Source organism: Staurois parvus, unplaced genomic scaffold (genome assembly GCF_062004578.1).
Source record: "Staurois parvus isolate SC_StPar_1 unplaced genomic scaffold, SC_StPar_1.0 ptg000445l, whole genome shotgun sequence".
In the NCBI taxonomy this organism is placed as follows: Eukaryota; Metazoa; Chordata; class Amphibia; order Anura; family Ranidae; genus Staurois; species Staurois parvus.
Window position 1 is genome coordinate 5,203,644 of NW_028318241.1, and position 24,044 is coordinate 5,227,687.

The window sequence follows — 24,044 nt, forward strand, 5'->3', positions numbered from 1 at the left end:
AGTCCGGTGATTATCTGCTCCTGTCCTAATTAATCTTGCTAGCTCTGGAATGTGCACATACTGGAAGAGACTCACAGTAACACACATAAGTTCAGTCTATGAACACTTCTAGTTTATTATAATGAGAAAGTGAGCTTTTATATGCAATATGATGCAAACATCATGTGAGAGCAGCATAAGCATTATATTAGTCTTTGATTGGTGACTTTACACGAAAACAATCTCTTTTCAGAATATAGGCGTGATCCTCTTCTACTTCTTATCTCTGAAAAGAAATATTCCTTTGTTCTCAAGTTCACTTGATGGGAGGGGTTGCTGAGCAGACATTTCTTGAGCAAGGATTTCTTAAAGTACTACATAGCCCAGTAGGCAGAAAATATACACACAACACATATATATATATATAGTGACAGTGTGGCGATCTGTCACCCTGGATTCTCAACAAGGCAGGTTGAGGGGCTCCAGGGTAAGTATTTGATACAGAGGAAAGTGGCTTTTCACTTTCCTCCTTTGTTTGTAAGGTCTGTTTTGGGATCTGGAGCCTGGAGATTTCAAAGAGATCTGGGAGGGATGAAATCTCCAATCCTGGGACCAGGCTTTGGGATAGGCCAGGAGACTGATTGCACAGGTGTGTGCAGGCCTTTAGAGAGAGTCAGGACCAGGGTTCTGGGCTCCACCCCGGCAGTTAGGAGTCAGAAGGGCTCCACCCCGGCAAACGGAGTCAGGAGGGCTCCACCCCGGCAGACGGGAGGTCTCTGCCTTGGAGTCAGGTGGAAGCCAGACTAGCTGTGTGCTAGTGCCATATTTTGGGAAGAGTCTGCAGGAGGCAGACTTAAAACTGTGTACAAGCCAGGAGGCTGAATATGATTTCCTTGATGTTGGATACCCCTGCGTGGGAAGCATTTGTGTTTCTTGAACTTTCTTGTAAATAAAAGTGGGCAAAAAAGCCCTTAAAAGAAGCGAGTTGCTGTGTGCTTTGAAGAAGCTCTACCACGTTGAAGCGAGTTCCCACATATGGTGGAGGATGCAGTGGGCAGAATTGGAGATCCTGGCGACTGAAGTAAGTTCATCAGTTATATGAACTGTTTGGTGCATAAGTCTGCACTATCTGTGTGTGCAGGTGAGGAGAACCTGCTAGAGAAAAGGACTTTGCCTTAAAGAGACAGTGTTTCATGTTGTTGCTGAACTGTGCAACACACTGCTGTGTGCATGACTGCAAAGATGGGGCGGTCAAAACAGAAAAAGGAGGCAATGTTTGCTGAGATGAGAGAGAGAGCCCTGTGGCTAGGGGGTTATATACCGCATGCCCCAGCCAAGCCGGGAAATTTAGATGTAGGTGAATCTGCTGTGGACTGGTGCAAGTGGCACCTGGCAGCATTGAACCAACCTACAGAGGAAAGCAAGCCAACCTTCAGTGCAAGGAGAGAGCTGCAGGATGTCCGTACCTGGGAGAGGGGCGTTGTTGCCCCTGGCAACACTGCTGCAGTTAAACCAGTAGCTGTTGTGAAAAATGTGAATGTGTCACGGCTTGAGAGTTGGTCCAGCAGAGAGAAGCCTATGCTATGTGCAAGGAGAGGGACTGACCAGAGGCCAGGACCAAGAGTGAAGGCCCATAGCAACACAGAGTTGGCCAGTCGGGCTGTCTGTGTACGGGGGGCTATGTCGTACAAGGATCATGGCAAGTGGTATCAAGAGGAGCCAATACAGCGTGTTGGAAAGAGCCAGCAAAGTTCTGCTTGGAGAGTGCAATCTCCCATGGCGACTGGAGAAAAAGTAGTGCCTGGAAGGAGGAGCTGCATTGAAGATGTGGCTCAGTGTCCCAACAAAGATAAGAGTGGAAATGTACCCTGCCTGGAATGTGGTCAGTGGGGTCATGGGATCTTTTCCTGTCCTACACTCTGGAATACCGCTGATATTGGGCAAATGTCGACAACTGCAAGCCCAGATTCTGGTTTTAAAATGTCAACAACCACCTCTGGCAACAGGGAGGAAGTTTCTGTTGGGCCTGCAGGGGGTGTCAGAGAGTCCATGGAGCCTATGAGGGCGTCTGTTACTTCACCTTGGGGCAAAGGAATTGTTGCCAAGGAAAGTACAGTTGAGGATGTGTTTATGAGACGACGCACTCAAATGAAGATGGCAACACCTACAACTGTGGTGGGTAAGACTGTGTATAATAAAACCATGGCTGGGACTGTCATGTTGAGGACTGGTTATGAGACTGTCCATTCTGATGTAGGAGTGACCCCAGTTAGTTGGGCCACTGAACGTGCTTTTGAAAGTGACTTTTTACTGTGCAGTGCTTTGTACAGTGGGGAGTTAGGGGTTAAAGTAAAACCTGTGCATGGCTCTCAAAAAGGAAGTGATGTCACTAATGTGTGCCAGTCACAGGTTGGTAGTGGGATAGTACAGCCCACAAGAGCTAAAAATGCTAATGGTGATGTGAAATGTTCTGCTGTTGGGAAAACCCTAAGCTCTTGCAGTGCAAAAGCGGTAATTAAAGATGGGTCGTTTCCCATAGCAACTGGTGGTAAGACAGCACAGGTGTCCTTAGACATCTCTAGGGGTCTCCGTGTATTGGAGCCGGAGGTTGCCCTGGACAACTGCGATGTCACTCTGGGGGAGCAGAGTGGAACTGCACCTTGTAATAGGAGTGTGTTGCTGCAGCCTAATATTACTGAAAGTGTTCAGGTGAACAGCGGGTTAATGCAGCCAGGCAAAAATGCAAATGTGTGGGTAATTCAGGAAGCACCACCAGAGCAAAGTGGTGGATGTGAGGTATTGCAACCTGCAGTTGGAAAACAGGTGTTACCCAAGTCTGACATGATCCAGAGTGATTTGTGCAATGGATCTACAACTAAACCCGTCTATTCTTATGTGTCTCCTTGGGCGGATGGATCAGTGCTGAGGAGCACTGGTGAAATGAGCACATATACAATGGATTGGGATAGTTGGGGTATAAGGCTAATCTCGTTGATGGATGAGGTTTTTATGCAAAAAAATACGGTGGACACTGTTTCTGCTGTGCCAGCAGGAGGGTCTATAGAACAGCCTATAGATAAGGGCGTGTATACAGCAGAGACTTTGTCTGTGACCCACAAAAGTGATGTTGGCATGGAGTGTCAAAATTATATTGTCACTGGGAATGATCAGGGGCAGCTTGTGGATGCTGAGTCTGAGATGTTGAGAGTGAGCCCAGCACATGGCAGCACTCTGGTGGAGCACCAGCCTGTGGCTATCTCCAGCTTGGAGGAGGTCCCTTTAAAAATTTCAACTTCTCAAGTCTTAGCAGGTGAGTCTCTCAGCGTTCCCAGTGCCCTAAATATGGTCAGGAAGGTGTTAGGTTTAGAGTCAAGTGGTTGGGATGTAACCAAAGTATTAAAGGAGATGCTTGAACTTTGGAATGTACAACCAATGTATACTGGGGTGTCTTCTCCACAGTCGGATGGTCTGGTACTGCGGAGTACCACTAGGTGGAGCACCAAATGGCTGGCTGTACAGATCAAAGGGAAACAAAGTTGTTTGTTTCGGAATTTGTTGATGATGTTAAAAGTTGTATCAGGGTATGCCGCTGGATTACCTGTAAATGTGATAGATGAGAAATGTTTTGGAGAAATGAAAAATGAGTCAAAGCTTTCACCTCCTAACAGCCAGGTGGGAAGCATTTCTGCTGCTATGGTCCAGGATGGTGCTGGTCAGTTGTCAGTGAAGGGCGTGTTGACTGCACCAGTGGACAAAACACATGAGATGGAAGGGCCGAGCATGGACCAGAGAACAGCAGAAATCCTGACCAGGGCTCAAATGGATGTGCATCAAGAAATCGGGGTCATTGGGCCAAAAAGAGGTTTATGTAGCAGTTCTGATAAGACACCTGAAATACAGGGAGAAATGGTATGTGAAAACTGGCAAAGTAGATCAAAAGAGAGCTCATCTGTACTGGGTTTGGATACAGATCCAAGTGGTGTAGGAAAAGTTAAAATGGTTGGACAGCCACCAGCAGATTGCATGACGCCAGGTGAAGTGGCATTTTGTGAGGTTCACGTGGGTGATGGCTGCCCTATGGTGTGTGTGCCCTCTGCAGACACTGTCCTAACAAATGCTGGAAAAGATATTGAAAGGTGTAATATTGACTGGAATATAACTGTTCATGGTAAACTGAATGCTGTGGTAAGGAGTCATGCAGGTTTGATAGCTAAAGGTACAAGAAATCAGGGGGGTGGTCCGGGTACAAATACAGTAGAAATAGTTCCCCTACAGCCTTGTGACAGTAATACTGAGAGCGGTATTAGGAAACCTTGGAACCTGAAGCAAAGGGGCAGAAAGGTCAATAGAAAGGCCAGGGGGACCCCGTTAAGATCTCAGGAGAGAAAGTGGTTATGGAAATGCACCCGGAAAAAGAATAGGGAAGGTCTGAGTAGAGCCCATAGCAGAGTGACAATGGGGCTTGGGGAGAGACACCAAAGGAGTCATTGGGTAGAGTTCCCCTTTAGGAAAGGTTTAGTCAGACCAGATTGGACCCCTGTAAATGAGAGCTGGCACAGAGGTGCCAGAAGGTATAAGTTGTGTGTTCTGCCCCCTACGGGATCAAAACAAAGGGGGGGGATATGTGACAGTGTGGCGATCTGTCACCCTGGATTCTCAACAAGGCAGGTTGAGGGGCTCCAGGGTAAGTATTTGATACGGAGGAAAGTGGCTTTTCACTTTCCTCCTTTGTTTGTAAGGTCTGTTTTGGGATCTGGAGCCTGGAGATTTCAAAGAGATCTGGGAGGGATGAAATCTCCAATCCTGGGACCAGGTTTTGGGATAGGCCAGGAGACTGATTGCACAGGTGTGTGCAGGCCTTTAGAGAGAGTCAGGACCAGGGTTCTGGGCTCCACCCCGGCAGTTAGGAGTCAGAAGGGCTCCACCCCGGCAGTTAGGAGTCAGAAGGGCTCCACCCCGGCAAACGGAGTCAGGAGGGCTCCACCCCGGCAGACGGGAGGTCTCTGCCTTGGAGTCAGGTGGAAGCCAGACTAGCTGTGTGCTAGTGCCATATTTTGGGAAGAGTCTGCAGGAGGCAGACTTAAAACTGTGTACAAGCCAGGAGGCTGAATATGATTTCCTTGATGTTGGATACCCCTGCGTGGGAAGCATTTGTGTTTCTTGAACTTTCTTGTAAATAAAAGTGGGCAAAAAAGCCCTTTAAAAGAAGCGAGTTGCTGTGTGCTTTGAAGAAGCTCTACCACGTTGAAGCGAGTTCCCACAATATATATATATATATATATATATATATATATATATATATATTCATACAAAACATTTAGAAATATGAAAAAGTATAAAAGTAGATATGTATAAAATGTATAGAACTATGTATATATTCAACAGGAAACTAAATAGGCATTTTACCATATCCATCACAATACCAACTAACATGCCCTTCATTATTGGGTGTGCTTTGCAAGAAAAAAGAGGACTACCTTCCAAAGTGCTGGCTATCAATGTTGATGGGTACAATATTACATTATTTTATTGGCCCTGTTCTCCAATCTGTAGTTGGCCAGACAAGAAGTAGTTAGAGGAGAAGTATGGGATGTAAAAAAAACAAACATCCATACTTACCTCCTAGCTGCAGCTTTGGTGTGATGCTGCAGCTGTCCTAAGCTGCCTTTAAAGTTGAATAAAATAAAATAAAAGTCAGCAGCTACAAAAACTGTAGCTGCTGACTTTTAAAATACAGACACTTACCTGTCCCTTGGTCCAACGGTGTCCTCACCACAGCTGGTTTTACCAGCCATCTTCTCTCCCCAGCACTGGTATCTTCAGTGTGGGTAGCCGGCTGTGACAGCTTCACAGCCAGGTGACCACTGTTCATGCCTAAGTAGCGCTACACTTTGTGAATGGTCCAGTAGTCTTCTGGGACCTGTCACGTGTCCCAGAAGACTATGGGAAGGGAGGGGGGGAGGACAAGTTCCTCTTCCAATCACCTTAGGCGATCGCACAAGATGTGGGAGCAGGTACCTGTCAAATTCGGGTAACCGCCCCGGGTAGGGGGACAAGACCTTAAAGCGGAACTTCCTCTTTTGGGTGGAACTCCGTTTTAAGTCGTAGAACTGAGTGATCACATGAAAGCTGATCGCTCAGTTCTCAGTCTTCTTTGAGTGGAGAGCAGTGATTGTCAGTCACCTCTCTTTGCTCTGCTCCTCCAGTGCTCACTAGAGCACCGGGCTGGGGAAGGAGCAGGTGCAGCTGACCCTAGTTCTCAGCTGTGTTCTGAGAACTGGAGCCAACTGTCAATCAGGCAGCCAGGTGGATCCTAGCAATATTTTCAGGATCCTTCCAGAGCTTGGAGCTGCTCTGCACTGATAGCTATAAACTGAATGTAGTTCACAGGAGAGCAAAGTAAGTGTACTCCTGTGACCCACAAGAGAAGTATAGCCAAAAAGCTTTGACCCTATTTCTCTTTTAATTGCAAATGTGAAGGTCCTGGGAATGTTTCTTTGAAAGCATAGGAATTTAATCCTGATTTCTGCGGAGTGCCATAGGGGCAGGAGAAGGAGGTAGGAAGAGGAGATGGAAACACAAAGTTGCAAGTCGATTGATCAGTAGATCTGGAAATATAAGTAGCTGAAGTTATGTGCAAATCAACTTTTACTGTAGAAGTTAAAATGAGCCCAAGCCACTAAATCCTCTTGAGAATACTTGTTGGTCCTTTATTATGACAGAAAGCCTCACTGACCAGTAGAGAGGATTGGAGATGGGAGTGCTAGGCTATATGACATTTTTTAAAGAAAAGTAGAGATTTGTATGTAATTTAAGCTGCCAGTATCTCTGGATCTCGTAGCATTATTGACATAAGCAGTTTTCAGTAAGTGTAACCTCGCATTCTTTTTCTTCATCATATACACCAAGTGACTCATGCAAGTTTAATACCAAGCTGGCTTTAGAAGACTTTTTTTTGTTACATCTTAGCTTTAAATAATTGTTTGCTTTGGCCAAGTGTGATCTGGTTACAACCTAGCTTTGGACATAATTACAGCTGCATGCATATCAGAGATTTGTGATGAGTGAGGTGATCTGGATTTCAGGCTCCAGTAGAAAACCCTCCATGACTAAATTTTAGGTAGAACATAAATTTATATATAATGTAAATAAAATGTTTTCCATGTTAAATATGTCCCTAACATACCCAGTGAGGAACAGAGGTATTTGAACACCTTGCGATTTTGCACGTTCTCCCACTTTGAAATCATGGATGGGTCTGAAATTCACATTGTAGGTGCATTCCCACTCCAAGAGACAGAATTTAAAAAAAAATTCAGGAAATTACATTGTATGATTTTTAAAGAATTTATTTGTCTTGCACTGTTGAACATAAGTATTTGAACACCTAAGAAACAGCAAGATTTCTGGCTCTCAAAGACCTGTTACTGTGCCTTTAAAAAGTCCACCTCTACTCCACTCATTAATCTAACTTAGTAGCACCTGTCTGAGCTCTTTAAAGACACCTGTCCACCCCACAGTCAGTCAGACGCCAACTACTACCATGGGCAAGACCAAGGAGCTGTCAAGAAACACCAGAGACAAAATTGAGGACCTCCACAAGGCTGGAAAGGGCCACGGGGCAATTGCCAAGCAGCTTGGTAAAAATAGATCAACTGTTGGAGCAATTGTTAGAAAATGGAAGAGGCTAAAGATGACTGTCAGTCTTCCTTGGACTGGGGCTCCATGCAAGATCTCACCTCATGGGGTATCACTGATAAGAAAGGTGAGCAATCAGCCCAGAACTACAAGGGAGGAGCTGGTCAATGACATGAAGAGAGCTGGGACCACAGTTTCAAAGGTCACTGTCGGTAGAACACTACGCCGTCATGGTTTCAAATCATGCATTGCACGGAAGGTTCCCCTGCTCTACTCATCACATGTCCAGACCCGTCTGAAGTTTGCCAGTGACCATCTGGATGATCCAGAGGAGGCATGGGAGAAAGTCATGTGGTCAGATGAGACCAAAGTAGAACTTTTTGGTCTAAACTTCACTTGTGTTTGGAGGAAAAAGAAGGATGAGTTGCATCCCAAGAACACCATCCCTACTGTGAAGCATGGGGGTGGTAACATCATGCTTTGGGGGTGCTTTTCTGCGAAGAGGACAGGACGACTGCACTGTATTAAGGAGAGGATGAATGGGGCCATTTATTGTGAGATTTTAAGCAACAACCTCCTTCCCTCAGTCAGAGCATTGAAGATGGGTCGTGGCTGGGTCTTCCAACATAACGACCTGAAGCACACAGCCAGGATAACCAAGGAGTGGCTCCGTAAGAAGCATATCAAGGTTCTGGAGTGGCCTAGCCAGTCTCCAGACCTAAATCCAATAGAACATCTTTGGAGGGAGCTGAAACTCCGTGTTGCTCAGCGACAGCCCCGAAACCTGACAGATCTAGAGGAGATCTGTGTGGAGGAGTGGGCCAAAATCCCTGTTGCAGTGTGTGCAAACCTGGTCAAGATCTACAGGAAACGTTTGACCTCTGCAATTGCAAACAAAGGCTTCTGTACCAAATATTAACACTGATTTTCTCAGGTGTTCAAATAATTATGTTCAGCAGTGCAAGACAAATAAATTCTTTAAAAATCATACAATGTGATTTCCTGAATTTTTGTTTTAAATTCTGTCTCTCTGCATTCCGCACCTACAATGTGAATTTCAGACCCCTCCATGATTTCTAAGTGGGAGAACTTGCAAAATCGCAGGGTGTTCAAATACTTCTGTTCCTCACTGTATATCTTACTATGGTATTTGTTGTGTAGTTTCCAATTTTGCTATAAATGGAACTCTTTAACTACTTCCAGCCCTGGCCAATTCTGGCATTCCTCTCCTCCATGTAAAAAACATTTTTTTTTGCTAGAACATGACTTAGAACCTGCAAACATTATATATTTTTTTAGCAGAGGCCCTAGAGAATAAATTGGTGGGCATTGCATATTTTTATGTCACACAAAATTTGCGCAGCAGTTTTTCAAAGGCAAATTTTTGGGAAAAAATACACTGTTTATCCTCCCCCAGCTTTTATGCAGCTTAGGAGAGAGGGAATGTGATCACTTATAAAAACTTTGTTATACATCTTATATGCATTGATGTACAAGGCATTAGACATTACATTTCACCATTTACATCATTGTTTATGGAGTGACATTCACAATTTTCAGTTATAGGGCCTATCTGTTGGGCAGTCCCTGGTTGGCTCTAGAGCATTCCCACATGGAGGGGATGTGGTAATGTTTTCCACATGGTTTTTTCCCTATAGATGGGGCATTGGTATGTCTGGTTGCCTTAGCTTTGAGGAAGGGAGTTTGACTCCTGAAATGTGTCAGCCATTCCAACCGGTCAGTTGTACCACAGGACCCCCGTTGTCTGGGACTGAAACATTTGGCTCCATGTCTGTTTTTATGATCCTTTTGTGAGTGTGCACTTGTTACTTTTTAATAAACATATCTTTCATCACGGTAATGCACGAGGAGAGTGCGCCCTTTTGTGTTTTCTTTTGCTAGTACCAAGATTCCCTGATCTTTAGAGGGCTGCACCTCAGCAAGTGACAGACACCATTTTTCACTGTGGAGCATGAAGATTTGAGCATTGGTGATGTTTTTATTTTGATGGACTTATACAATCACTTTAACTTGAAACCCAAACAGCAGTAACAATAGAAATTGTGAAGAAAGGAGATATATTGCTTTCTTCGGTGTAGACTCTATTGGAATACACTCTAGTAAATAAAGTGACATAGCAGTCTTCTTTAACCCCCGTTCACACCAATGTGAATTGTCATGCGATTTGCCAGTTTAAAATCGCAAGACAAATCAAACCCTATTTGCGACTCCAACTTGCACCAAATTTAAAGAAGGTTCCTGCATTATTTTTGACGATTTCACTTGCGAATTGCATTGACATCTGTGCCTGAAGTCACGCTGACTGGTGGCTTTGAAATCACGCTACTTCAGCTGAAGTAGTGCAATTTCAAATCCGCATTGGGTGTGAACCAGGGCTTGATTCAGGAACAGTTTTCTCCTCGGTGCTCCTTGTGAGTCTTCAGAATCTGGTACCGGCCATATAACTCATCAATGTGGAGGAGTCTCTTTGTACAATTATATTTCAATTATACAGGATTTTACTGAGGAGACATCCTATAGAATTAATATTTTTTTTCTGGCTTTTATGCATTTGTATATATTTTTAGTTATTTCTTTGACTCTTTTTAGAGACAAAACGACAACTGTTGACCTTGGTGTTCGCTCAATAAAGGCAACAAGAGAAAAACAGACAGCAGTTCACAGTTATCAAATCAATTACCCATCAGAATTTTAATGCAAAGAAACATACAAACAATCTCCAGCTTCTGCAGGTAAATATACCAACACACCATTCGTTGTGCTCACTAGAAATAATGGAACAGGCATTTAAGGGTCCATTCACACCAGATGCGTTGACATGTCTGTTTCCTCTTGTACCAGATTGTATTGTAACTGTAATGTCTACATGTTGTAAAGCGCTGCGCAAACTGTTGGCGCTATATAAATCCTGTATGATAATAATAATCAGTGTGGCGCATATACAGTCAGGTCCATAAATATTGGGACATCGGCACAATTCTAACATTTTTGGCTCTATACACCACCACAATGGATTTGAAATGAAACGAAAAAGATGTGCTTTAACTGCAGACTGTTAGCTTTAATTTGAGGGTATTTACATCCAAATCAGGTGAACGGTGTAGGAATTACAACAGTTTGCATATGTGCCTCCCACTTGTTAAGGGGCCAAAAGTAATGGGACAGAATAATAATCATAAATCAAACTTTCACTTTTTAATACTTGGTTGCAAATTCTTTGCAGTCAATTACAGCCTGAAGTCTGAAACGCATAGACATCGCCAGACGCTGGGTTTCATCCCTGGTGATGCTCTGCCAGGCTTCTACTGCAACTGTCTTCAGTTGCTGCTTGTTCTTGGGGCATTTTCCCTTCAGTTTTGTCTTCAGCAAGTGAAATGCATGCTCAATCGGATTCAGGTCAGGTGATTGACTTGGCCATTGCATAACATTCCACTTCTTTCCCTTAAAAAACTCTTTAGTTGCTTTTGCAGTATGCTTTGGGTCATTGTCCATCTGCACTGTGAAGCGGCGTCCAATGAGTCCTGAAGCATTTGGCTGAATATGAGCAGATAATATTGCCCGAAACACTTCAGAATTCATCCTGCTGCTTTTGTCAGCAGTCCCATCATCAATAAATACAAGAGAACCAGTTCCATTGGCAGCCATACATGCCCACGCCATGACACTACCACCACCATGCTTCACTGATGAGGTGGTATGCTTAGGATCATGAGCAGTTCCTTTCCTTCTCCATACTCTCCTCTTCCCATCACTCTGGTACAAGTTGATCTTGGTCTCATCTGTCCATAGGATGTTGTTCCAGAACTGTGAAGGCTTTTTTAGATGTCGTTTGGCAAACTCTAATCTGGCCTTCCTGTTTTTGAGGCTCACCAATGGTTTACATCTTGTGGTCAACCCTCTGTATTCACTTTGGTGAAGTCTTCTCTTGATTGTTGACTTTGACACACATACACCTACCTCCTGGAGAGTGTTCTTGATCTGGCCAACTGTTGTGAAGGGTGTTTTCTTCACCAGGGAAAGAATTCTTCGGTCATCCACCACAGTTGTTTTCCTTGGTCTTCCGGGTCTTTTGGTGTTGCTGAGCTCACCGGTGCGTTTCTTCTTTTTAAGAATGTTCCAAACAGTTGTTTTGGCCACGCCTAATGTTTTTGCTATCTCTCTGATGGGTTTGTTTTGTTTTTTCAGCCTAATGATGGCTTCCTTCACTGATAGTGACAGCTCTTTGAATCTCATCTTGAGAGTTGACAGCAACAGATTCCAAATGCAAATAGCACACTTGAAATGAACTCTGGACCTTTTATCTGCTCATTGTAATTGGGATAATGAGGGAATAACACACACCTGGCCATGGAACAGCTGAGAAGCCAATTGTCCCATTACTTTTGGTCCCTTAACAAGTGGGAAGCACATATACAAACTGTTGTAATTCCTACACTGTTCACCTGATTTGGATGTAATCACCCTCAAATTAAAGCTGACAGTCTGCAGTTAAAGCACATCCTGTTTGTTTCATTTCAAATCCATTGTGGTGGTGTTTAGAGCCAAAAATGTTAGAATTGTGTCGATGTCCCAATATTTATGGACCTGACTGTATATTGTAAAAGCAATGTATTTCAATAGAAGAAGTTCACACTAGTGCTGAGGGCGAAAGGGACTAAGCACTGAGATTGAGAGCACACCTCCGTCTCAGCGCTGAGATTGAGAGCACACCTCCGTCTCAGCGCTGAGATTGAGAGCACACCTTTGTCTCAGCACTGAGATTGAGAGCACACCTTTGTCTCAGCGCTGAGATTGAAAGCAGACCACTGTCTCAGCGCTGAGATTGAGAGCACACCCCCATCTCAGCGCTGAGATTGAGAGCACACCTCCGTCTCAGCGCTGAGGTTGAGAGCACACCACCGTCTCAGCGGTGTGATTGAGAGCAGACCACCGTCTCAGCGCTGAGATTGAGAGCACACCTCCGTCTCAGCGCTGAGATTGAGAGCACACCTCCGTCTCAGCGCTGAGATTGAGAGCAGACCACCGTCTCAGCGCTGAGATTGAGAGCACACCTCCGTCTCAGCGCTGAGATTGAGAGCACACTTCCGTCTCAGCGCTGAGATTGAGAGCACACCTCCGTCTCAGCGCTGAGGTTGAGAGCACACCACCGTCTCAGCGGTGTGATTGAGAGCAGACCACCGTCTCAGCGCTGAGATTGAGAGCACACCTCCGTCTCAGCGCTGAGATTGAGAGCACACCTCCGTCTCAGCGCTGAGATTGAGAGCAGACCACCGTCTCAGCGCTGAGATTGAGAGCACACCTCCGTCTCAGCGCTGAGATTGAGAGCACACTTCCGTCTCAGCGCTGAGATTGAGAGCACACCTCCGTCTCAGCGCTGAGATTGAGAGCACACCCTCGCCTCAGCGCTGAGATTGAGAGCACACCCCCGTCTCAGCGCTGAGATTGAGAGCACACCCCCGTCTCAGCGCTGAGATTGAGAGCACACCGCCTTCTCAGCGCTGAGATTGAGAGCACACCCCCGTCTCAGCGCTGAGATTGAGAGCACACCTCTGTCTCAGTGCTGAGATTGAGAGCACACCTCCGTCTCAGCGCTGAGATTGAGAGCACACCTCCGTCTCAGCGCTGAGATTGAGAGCACACCTCCGTCTCAGCGCTGAGATTGAGAGCACACCTCCGTCTCAGCGCTGAGATTGAGAGCACACCTCCGTCTCAGCGCTGAGATTGAGAGCACACCTCCGTCTCAGCGCTGAGATTGAGAGCACACCTCCGTCTCAGCGCTGAGATTGAGAGCACACCTCCGTCTCAGCGCTGAGATTGAGAGCACACCTCCGTCTCAGCGCTGAGATTGAGAGCACACCTCCGTCTCAGCGCTGAGATTGAGAGCACACCTCCGTCTCAGCGCTGAGATTGAGAGCACACCTCCGTCTCAGCGCTGAGATTGAGAGCACACCTCAGTCTCCGCACAGCACTGCTGGGGAGTGAGGACAGACTGCCCTTCTTTCTGTCTCCTCTTCTCAGGTGACATTTTACATGACCAGAGAGGGGAAAAAGAAGCAGCTGCCTTCATTCCCAGCAGACACCACGCTGAGACTGTCATTGTGTGATCCATAAGTACACAGGAGGGGGAAAGGGACAATTCAGGCCTAAGCTTCTCCCCTTCTTTTTCAACCCCCTTAGCCTCCTCCCTCTCTTAGGGTGAGTTTACATTTGCAGCCGTCCTCTGAGAAGTGATCCATGGTGGATTGCTTTTCAGGGGTTATTTGACAGGTGGTGAGGAGGCATTAAGTCACCTCCTCACTGCCTATTTTAACCCCCAAAATCCTGCAACACTGCACCTCAACCGCATACATTGAATGTGGTTGTGGAGCTGTTCGGTGTGACCCCATTCACTTGTATGACAGGGGGATCATTATTGACGCGCATGTGTTGCTTTTGCACGGCTGCCTTAGCAGATTGGAGGGAGAGTGGTTTGAAGAAGGTAAATGCATCTCAATTGCCTGTTTTTACAACTCCCCCAGAGGCAAGTGTAAATATGGCCTTAGGGCTTGTTCACACAGGTGGGTTGTGGGCAGTAAAAGCGGGCGGTTGAGCTGCATTTTTTCGGCAACCCCTACCACCCATCTGAAAAAGGAGATGCATCTGCTCATGGCTGTATACATGCCGCAGCCATGATGTTTTGCAGCCACATCAAAAGTTAAAGCATGTTGCATTTGATGGGCATTACTTCTGCTGAACAGGATGGGGCCACGCTGCAACTATGTGCAATTTACATGGCTGCGGTGCAGTGGGCTGTATTTTCATGGTCAAAAGAGGCAATGAGGAGCTGACACATATCACCTCGTCACCGCCTGTCAAACTCCCTCTGGAAATTGATCCAGCATGGACAGTTTTCAGAGAGGCAGCAATGAAAGCCATACATGTGAACAAGTCCTAAGGGCCTTTTCAGCTCCCCTTCCTCCCTCAGAACCCCCCTGAATCTCTTTAGTTCCAGGCACCCCTCAGAACCAGCTCCCCTTCCCTCCTTCATCAGTAACATAGATGCCAATCAGTCATCCTCAGAGTGACACCAACGATGCAGCGGAATTTTCCCTCCACTAATGCAGAGCCATTTTTCCTCTTAGTAAACCACTGACGGAAGGACATTTTTTTCCTTCCTGTGACGCCACCAACACAGGGACTTTTTTTCCTTCCAGTGACACCAGTTATGCAGCTCCATTTTTCCTCTTAGCAACACCACTAATACATAGTGGACATTTTTTCCTTCAATTGACACCACTGATGCAAGGACATATATTTCTATCATTGACACCACCAATGCAGGGAAATGTTTTCCTTCAAGTGACACAACTGAAGCAGGGACATTTCTTCCTTTCAATGACACCACAAACACAGGGACATTTTTTTTCTTCCAGTGACACCAGTAATGCAGCCCCATTTTTCCTCTTAGCAACACCACTAATGCAGGGCCATTCCTTCAGTGACACCACCAATGCAGGGACATTTTTTCCTTCAAGTGTCACCACCGAAGCAGGGACATTTTTTCCTTTCAATGACACCAGCAATGCAGGGAGATATTTTCCTTCCAGTGATACTACCGATGCAGGGAAATTTTTTCCTTCCAATGACACCAACAAGGCAGGGACATTTTTTCTTTCAAGTGACAGAACAGAGGCCTGGAAAAATTCTCAAATCAATGACACCAGCGAAGCAGGGACATTTTTCCTTTCAGTAGCATTGCCAAAATTGCACCATTTTTTCCTCCTAATGACATCACCAAATGTAGGGACATTTTTCCTTTCAGTGACACCATCAGCAAAGGGTAATTCATTCTCTTCAATGACACCACTGCAAGCACAGTTTTTCCTTTCAGTGATTCCACCAAGGCAGGGACATTTTTCTTTTCAGGAATACCACTAACACTGGAGCATTTATTTTCTCCGAATGACACCACTAATGCAGGGACTCTTTTCCTTCCAGTAACACCACTGCAGGGACAGTTCTTTCTTCCACTGACACCGCCAAAGCAGTGACAAATTTATTTTTAGTGACTCCAGCAATGCAGGGATATTTTTTCCTTTCAGTAACACCACCAACATTGGGGTATTTATTTTCGCCACTCTTAGACACATATTTGCGCACCGATTTTAAACTCTTCCATTTGCTGCAATGTACCACAATTATTGGTACTTTTTCAGCACATGTCCTCTTCCTCCAGGACAGTCTGCCATCTTTGCCCTGGGCACTGGATGACCTTGTCCTGGCACTGAAGATAGACAGCCAGCATGGGAAACGAACAACTAGCATGTCTGGTAAGAACTCCTCCATAAGGGCCCCCCAGAGATGATTGTGTTCTGCATTGAACACCTATAAATACTGGGCCATTCATCAATACCCCAGTGCTAGGATATATTTGTTTCCTACGGCTACCAATAGATGGTTAATGCTGTAATTTTCCAGGGCTGGTATACATCTAATTAATGGCTGTGTGGAAATAATTTGAGGATTTAGCACTGACAGTTTAATACGAAAACAAACAGGGTGTTGGAATCAGATTTGCGAAGGATACCTGAAATTGCCACTGGGCACACTGGCTCCTGTTCAGCAGTAGTCCACAAAATCAGTTCTCCCCATAGGGACAGGGAAAGGGCCCAGAGAATCCACATACATCTACAGACCAATGAAACCACCAAACAAACATCCAAAAGTCCAAGGTATTTGATAAAATTGATTCATAGCAGAAAACACCAACGCGTTTCGAGGGCCAAACACACTCCCCCCCTTTCATCAGAGCTACAGAACAAGTACAAATCCAATAGTTTTAAATATAAACATAAAAGGAAATGAATATAAAAATGATTATAGTAAAAAATGAATATTAAATCAAAGGGTATTTATCCATTTTCATGTAGTATCTGATTCCAGTAGCAGACTCAAAGATATTAATATGTTACATACAGACATCAAACTCACAATATTTATTGGAAAACAGTAAAATAAATAGGAATGATAGGCAACAAACAGGACTATATTACACTCAATGACATTAAAAACATTTATGCTTGGTTCACACTTGTGCGGGGCATGGGGCATGTGTTTGCACGGGCACAGCAGTCCATTCATTTGAATGGGCAGCCGTTTTCGTGTTTTTAACAAGCACAAAGGTGCGATTACCCTGTGGTTCCTGCACCTGCAAACGCGCTGTGGGCTGAAATGCATGGGGGTGCCATTCATGGCAGTCCTGTGCAGGGGCGGACTGACAACTCATGGGGCCCCCGGGCAATAGGGGATCATGGGGCCCCTGTGTCCTTGCCCAAACTCAAAAAAGCCTATGAAAAATGTACCAGAGGCATCTCATGGGGCCCCCTACTGACCCCGGGCCCTCGGGCAGTGCCCGAGTTTCCAAATGGTCAGTCCGCCCCTGGTCCTGTGCGTCTTGTAAGAGCAGCACGATTTGGCTGCGGGTGCGGGAAGAGGTGCAATTCCTGAACTCACAACCAGACCGCAGTGTGAACCTAGCTTTAATATATATTTTATTGCTTGAGCTGCATTGTTATTAGTTATTGTCTCTGTGAAACATAATACACCTCCTCCCTAAGGTAAGGAGAAGAGGAGAGTAGTGTTCTGTAGTCCTGTCCAAGGGTGACAATACTGCTGCTTAACAGATACAGTATGGTTAGTAAGTGTTGTCACCCCACTGGCAGCATCATTAGGTGAAAAGGAAATCTAAAAAGAAAACTAATGCAGCCTCAACATCTAAGGATTAGCAAGCTTTAATTGATAACATTTTTGGTTTTGGGTTTAGATACACTTTAGGAATGCCAAGAATGTTACATCCCAGTAATTCTACTGCAATTAACTTTTTCTTTTTATCATTTTTAAGTTGTCAGGCAAAGCAAATTTAACAAAAGATGTGAATGTCGTACGTTTTCCTGAGACATTTCCAGACATTAAACCTGGCAGTGTCTGTGATATAGTTGGATGGGGGAAGACCAATAACAAAAATTCTTACAATTCAGACAAGCTAATGGAAGCAAGAGTGACGGTCATAGACAGGAAGACATGCACCACCATGTGGAAGCCAACAATTAAGATCACAAAGGACATGATTTGCACCAGTGGGAAGGAAACATCAAGGGGATTCTGCAATGTGAGTATCAAATTAATGAAATACAAAAAATGTGCCCAAAGGAAATCAGACTCCATCTACACCATGCAGTACCCCTGTATTTGGATACTCTTGTACCGGGTCACTTTACAGATTATAAATCTCCAAATATGTAGAGAAGTGAAGCGAGCACTACTGTAGTTAAAACACAGTTATTATGCCTTTGTGTTCATTTTGTGGTTGTGGGGTTCATTTTGTAATTATTTTAGGTTAATACAGTTTTAAACTTTTTTTTTTTACTATTTAAAAAAGATCCTATATATATATATATATATATACCATGCCAACAGATTTTCAAGCAAAAGAGATAGTTGCTGGTTGGCTATTTGCTTACCTGAATCTAAATGAAATCTGCTCAATTCTATCTCGTGATAAAAATGAACTCTGAAAACAGCTAAATCTAAAGAAAGAATACATATATGGGAGCTTTTTAACTGCCAAATGATTTGTATTTCTGTCCACAAGGTTCCAATATTTCAACAGCTCTGTCACACACTACATCCCATTCTGACATGACAGGAGAACATATTTTCCTCTTCTGCAGTTCAGTCACACTTTCATGTTTTGTTTTCACCCAAAACTTCTCTATGACCTCAATTACCGGGTGTTGTTGGATAGAGTGACGGGGGACCTAAAGCTCTTTGAGACCTACTCCTTGACATGGTTTGGGAGGGTAAATGAACTTAAACTGACGATATTCCCTCGGATCATGTACCTACTATATGCAGTGGCTGACTCGCTGCCACAAATGTTCTTCAAACGTTTGCGTTGGGCTTTTCTGAATTTTGTATGACATGGGAAATGACCAAGACTATCCTTTGACATGTCGCGTAGACATAAGGTGGACGGTGGGGTCGGTATTCCAGACATTGCACTGTATTGTAAGGCCATGACTCTGGCGAGCATTTTATACTAGCGCCGCAATGTCTCTACTAAAATATGAGTCCCCCCAGAGAAGTCAATGACTGGTAGAGACCTGGAGGAAACACCGTGCCTTCCAACAGCCTTTAGGACTTTTAGACTGGACTTTCCCATTGAGGCATCCACGTTGGCACCTTTGGGGGGGCTTTCCGTGGTTCCCTTCTGGAAACTTAAAATTTTTTTATTCTTTGGGGTTCTGATGGGGATACATCTTGTGTGAAATTTGCCCGTCGCAGTAAACTGTTTCCCTTATCTATACTACAGGCTTATGGACATTTTCCACTTTCATACTGAAAGTACCGACAGGTATTGGACTTTTTTAGGAAGTTAGTGCCAAAGTTGAGGTCTCCGGACAATCTCTCCCTGTTCATATCTATGTTTACGAGACTTCTGGACTTGAGACACCTGCTTTCCCATATGTACTAGTTAGTCCTTAGTGCTCACTCTCTATCCATCCCATACTTTATACAGGAATGGGAGAAGGGACTTGAATCCCCCCCCCAATTTCAAGATTTGTTAAATTGATCCATGCGATCTCCATTAGCACACGTACTCAAGAGTTCTCCTATAAATTCTTAATTCTGTGGTTTGGAACCCCTTCACACTTGGCCCAGATTTATTCTATTGCTGATGCTGTTGGAGTGGTTGTGGACAAAGAGGCACCTTCCTCCATAATTGGTGATTCTGCGGTAGAATCAAAGCATTTTGGGAATTGATTGCTCCCTGGGTCGCAAAACTAACTCTTAGACCCACCACCTAATCCCCCTGTATATTTTCTCTTTCATGGAGTTCCCTCCTCTCTCAAGTCCTATAAAAAGAGTGTCATTCTGCACTTGCTGAATGAAGCAAAATCTTCAATCCCTAGACGTTAGAGGCAGAACTTCTTTGGCTGACTGGAAGAGGGAAGTAAATAAGATATGGTTAAAAAGTAGCAGGAGAAGTTTGGAGATGTCTGGAGGGGGTGGATGTTCTATTCTGATTAGATTCCAGATGTGTAACTGCAAAGTGTTTTCACAGACTTGGCAGTGATCCCTTTGACAACGCTTACCTGGATTAATTATTCCAATGCATGCTATTACTGCACCCCCCATGGTATATTTCTATGTGCTTACATTTTGAAAAACATCCACATCCTTGTATCACCGTACAATACTGGCATCTTATTTTTATTACCTTGTTTTTTCTATGTGATGTCTTTGGAAAATTGATAAACCTTATGAATAAAAACAAATATGCACTTACAGCAATGTGTGGCCTATGTAAACACACAAGCGAGAACACATAGATTTGTATCTGGGATGTGCCTACGTTCCACCGGACCGGAAGTAAGGTACATATGAGGCTCCGACCAATGCGTATTGTCATCGTGACATCATCAAGAGCTGCACATTTCATAAAGAAGAGGCATGCTCCTGGCTGTGTTGCACAGCTTTCAGTTGCACTGCAATAAGTTGCAAGGTGAAACACCCTACAGACACTTCTCTACTGTACAGCAGGACCAAGTACACACTCAGCTCCAAAGTAGTGGAGCTTCCTCATGCCTATTCTACTGGCTGTTTCCAGACTCTGACCCAGAATCTCACTCTGCTTCTCTCTGGTAGGCCCCCCAGCTAAGCCTAGATATGATCTTGACGTCTTCACCAAAGACCCCCTCGGCCTATCTGCTCTAGAGGCAGAGCCCTCAGCACAGGATATCTCCTCCAGAAGGCTGGACTCTGGAACTCTGCAGTATTTATGGGCTTTCCCTCTGCCTACTGGGTACACCTCCCCAGGGATTGGCTCGAGAGCCATAAATATGCAAGCTGCCTGCCCTGCTCTTCTTCACACTATCCTTCTACAGCTCTCCAGAAGACATTGAAAAGTAGCAGACCAGCAGCCTGTGAGCCACTAAACAGTTCATAACAGTTCATCCTCGCTTATCTGCTTACAAAGGAGCTAAATTAAATTTTCTTAGCAGTCTGCATGAACTAGGAGGGTGCTGCATAAGTATTGCAGCACAACTGGCTGGCTCCCTGTGCTGCTTCTCCATCTCAGAATGTGACCTATGCTATATTGGGACTGCAGAGGCTGATACTTGTATTCTAGAGTTGGACGTTACCAAAATGACAAGACTTCTACAGTGAAAGTAAAAGTAAACTATTACAGCATTTTTTTTTTTTTTAAGAAATATTTTTCTTCTTAATTTATCCTTGATTTCTCTCCCTGCACTGTGCTCATCTTGTAGACTCATTATACAACCTTCCTAAGGATGTCTGCATGCTCCAGCAGAAGCTGAACATCACAACTTTAATGCAGTGACTACATCAGATAATGGCAGGGTGTGGGTGCTGGTATGGCTGTTTGCACTCAGGAAAGGGTAACAATACTTCAGATGAAGCTCAGTAAGCAGAGAGGGCTCATTTATACTAGCTGTAGCCCTCTGAAGAGCAATCCACTGTGGAGGGTGTTTGACATGTTGTTGGATGGCGGTTACAGCGTGTCCGCCTTCACTTGAATAGGTTGAGTTTGTCAGGCAGTACTTTCTGGCCACCCCCACCTCCATAACCCCCAAATGTGCACTAAGCCTAAAAAAAGAAGTACAGGGGATACATTTTTGTGATGTGAAGCATCAAATCCATGGCATGGGTATATCCCCATATGGCTACCTTTGCAGCTTGGAGGAGATGGTGGGTGGTAAAAATACCACTCAACCACCTGATTCTTCTGTCCCCCCCCCCCCCTCCATAAAGCGCAAATGTACACTAAGCCTGAGAAAAGAAGTACTGTAGATACACCTGGTCATGATTTCACTGACAGCAGGGCATATAAAAAATTACAAGAGTGCAACAACATATTTGGTTTAAGTGCTTGGGTTTCGAAACAGTTTAAAATAACAATCTGTAGAAGCTTTTTTCACCTTTTCCAAATCTCTCGCAAACTTTTTTTATTTAATAATTGAAATGTATTAATGCCTGAGTTGGTCATATTATAAAAATGAAATGTGTGTTGCAATAAGGCAGTCAATTAAAAGATAAGTTTACCTTTGTAAAAAAAATAATAAATGTACATCTTTTTTCAGGTAAAACAAAATGTACATTTATTATTTTTTTATTAGAAGCCTGTAAAGCATTGCACCTGAGGTCAGCAGATCACGGGTGCAATGCAGGGTATTTGCAGGCTGTCAGTGTAAGCTGTCTGCTTGTACCTCTTTCAGGGCAGGCAGTTACACAATGACAGGAAGAAACAATGAACAACCTAGAACGCTCTACAGCGCTCTGGTAGTTCATTGTGAATTACAAGCCAACAGCTGCAAAGGCTGTTGTTACTTGTAGTTCTCCCATGGTGCAACCGGGTGGACGGAACCCCATTTTTTGTTTTGTTTAAATTGTGACAGTGAGTTCAGGGAGACAATCCCTGGCTTACTGTCACTAGAGGTGGCCGGTCTGGGAACCGCTGCAGCAATGAGAACATATTCCCAAAGGTGAACTTGTCCTTTAACTTTGAAAGGGCTGCCAATGCACCACAGTGATCTTATAAATATGAATGCATGTGCATCCTTGCAAGATCAACAGGTTATTTTGTACTTGCTAAAAATGTTCTTAGTCTGAAAAAAGAAAACTCATGCAGACACCATATTTAAGGACTGGAAAGCTAAATATATACGAGGGGCAGAATAACATTACCCAACCTAATGAAAGAATTAAAACAGTATGGGGTGACATCAAATTTGAAGATAAATCCTGTAAAGTCAGAAATCTTAACCGGTTCCCGCCCGGCCTATGGCCCAATGGCGGCCGGCAAAAACCCTTGTCCCTCCGGGTGGACGCCATATGGTGTCCTTTCAGGCATGCGCAAGTGACGGAAGCGTAGGCAGGACAGAACGCACACGGAGGATGATAAACACAGAAAGTTTTATTGAAATGGGAGAGACACTCAATCAGGGTAGGAAGGTAGCATCCGGGTACCCAAAAAAGGGGTTAAGAGGGGGGAAGCGTCCAAACAGTTATAATCTGGACCACGATAGGGCGATTCGGGTAGCGATGGCCCGAGCACTCGGGGGGGCAGTCCAGGTAGCTACAATAATCCAGACACGCAATAGGCAGTCTGAGCGAGTATTAATCCAAGTGGGCAGTTCCGGCAAGGATAAAAGATTCAATGGGGCAGTCCAGGCAGGGAAAGTATGGGTGCATTCAGTGGGGCAGTCCAGACAGGGCAATATATGGATTCAAGGGGGCAGTTCAGGCAGGAGAATATGAGCTCTCACAGTTTAGGCAGGGGTAACTTCCCAGAAGCACACAGCAGTCAGGAGAAAGGGACCTGTGCAGAACTCAGCTTTCCAGGGACACAGCGGTCAGCAGGCAGGAACATCTTTCCAGAGACAAACAGCGGTCAGCAGACAGGAACAGCTTTCCAGGGACAAACAGCAGTTAGCAGGCAGGGGTAGCTTCCCAGGGACACAGCGGTCAACAGACAGGGATCGCTTTCCAGGGACAAACAGCGATCGGCGGACACTCAGCGGGGTCTGGGCTGTGGGGTCTGGCCTCAGATCAGACCTCCAAACAGCAGCCAGTGGACAGGAACAGCTTTCCAGGGACAAACAGCGCTCAGCAGGCAGGGGTAGCTTCCCAGCCACACAGCAGTCAGCAGACAGGGATCGCTTTCCAGGGACAAACAGTGATCAGCGGACACTCAGCAGGGTCTGGGCTGTGGGGTCTGGCCTCACACCTCCAAGCAGCGGACAGGAACAGCTTTCCAGGGACAAACAGCGGCCAGCGGACAGGAACAGCTTTCCAGGGACAAACAGCGATCAGCGGACACTCAGCAGGGTCTGGGCTGTGGGGTCTGGCCTCAGCTCACACCTCCAAGCAGCGGCCAGTGGACAGGAACAGCTTTCCAGGGACAAACAGCGGCCAGCGGACAGGAACAGCTTTCCAGGGACAAACAGTGATCAGCGGACACTCAGCGGGGTCTGGGCTGTGGGGTCTGGCCTCAGCTCACACCTCCTCCAAACAGCGACCAGAGGACAGCAGGTAGGAGCAATCTCTGGCACACAGCGGACAGTAGACAGGAGTACCCTTGGGCACACAGCGAACAGCAGGCAGGAGTACCCTCTGGTACACAGTGAACAGCAGGCAAGAGTACCCTCTGGTACACAGCGAACAGCAGGCAAGAGTACCCTCTGGCACACAGCGAACAGCAGGCAGGAGTAACCTCTGGTACACAGCAAACAGCAGGCAAGAGTACTCTTTGGCACACAGCGGATAGCAGGCAGAAGTACTCTTTGGCACACAGCGGATAGCAGGCAGGAGTACCCTCGGCACACAGCGAACGGCAGGCAGGA

The 24,044-nt window shown here is 45.3% G+C and overlaps 1 pseudogene across 1 annotated transcript in view; it reads left to right on the forward strand.

Moving 5' to 3' along the window:
• The window catches only part of LOC149453639 (granzyme A-like), a 37,842-nt pseudogene that overhangs the window by 10,805 nt on the left and 2,993 nt on the right, over window positions 1-24,044 (forward strand). The window contains exons 3-4 of the transcript XR_016314412.1: window positions 10,228-10,370; window positions 17,519-17,785. The product of XR_016314412.1 is annotated as a granzyme A-like (transcript). The remainder of the gene's footprint in view (window positions 1-10,227; window positions 10,371-17,518; window positions 17,786-24,044) is intronic.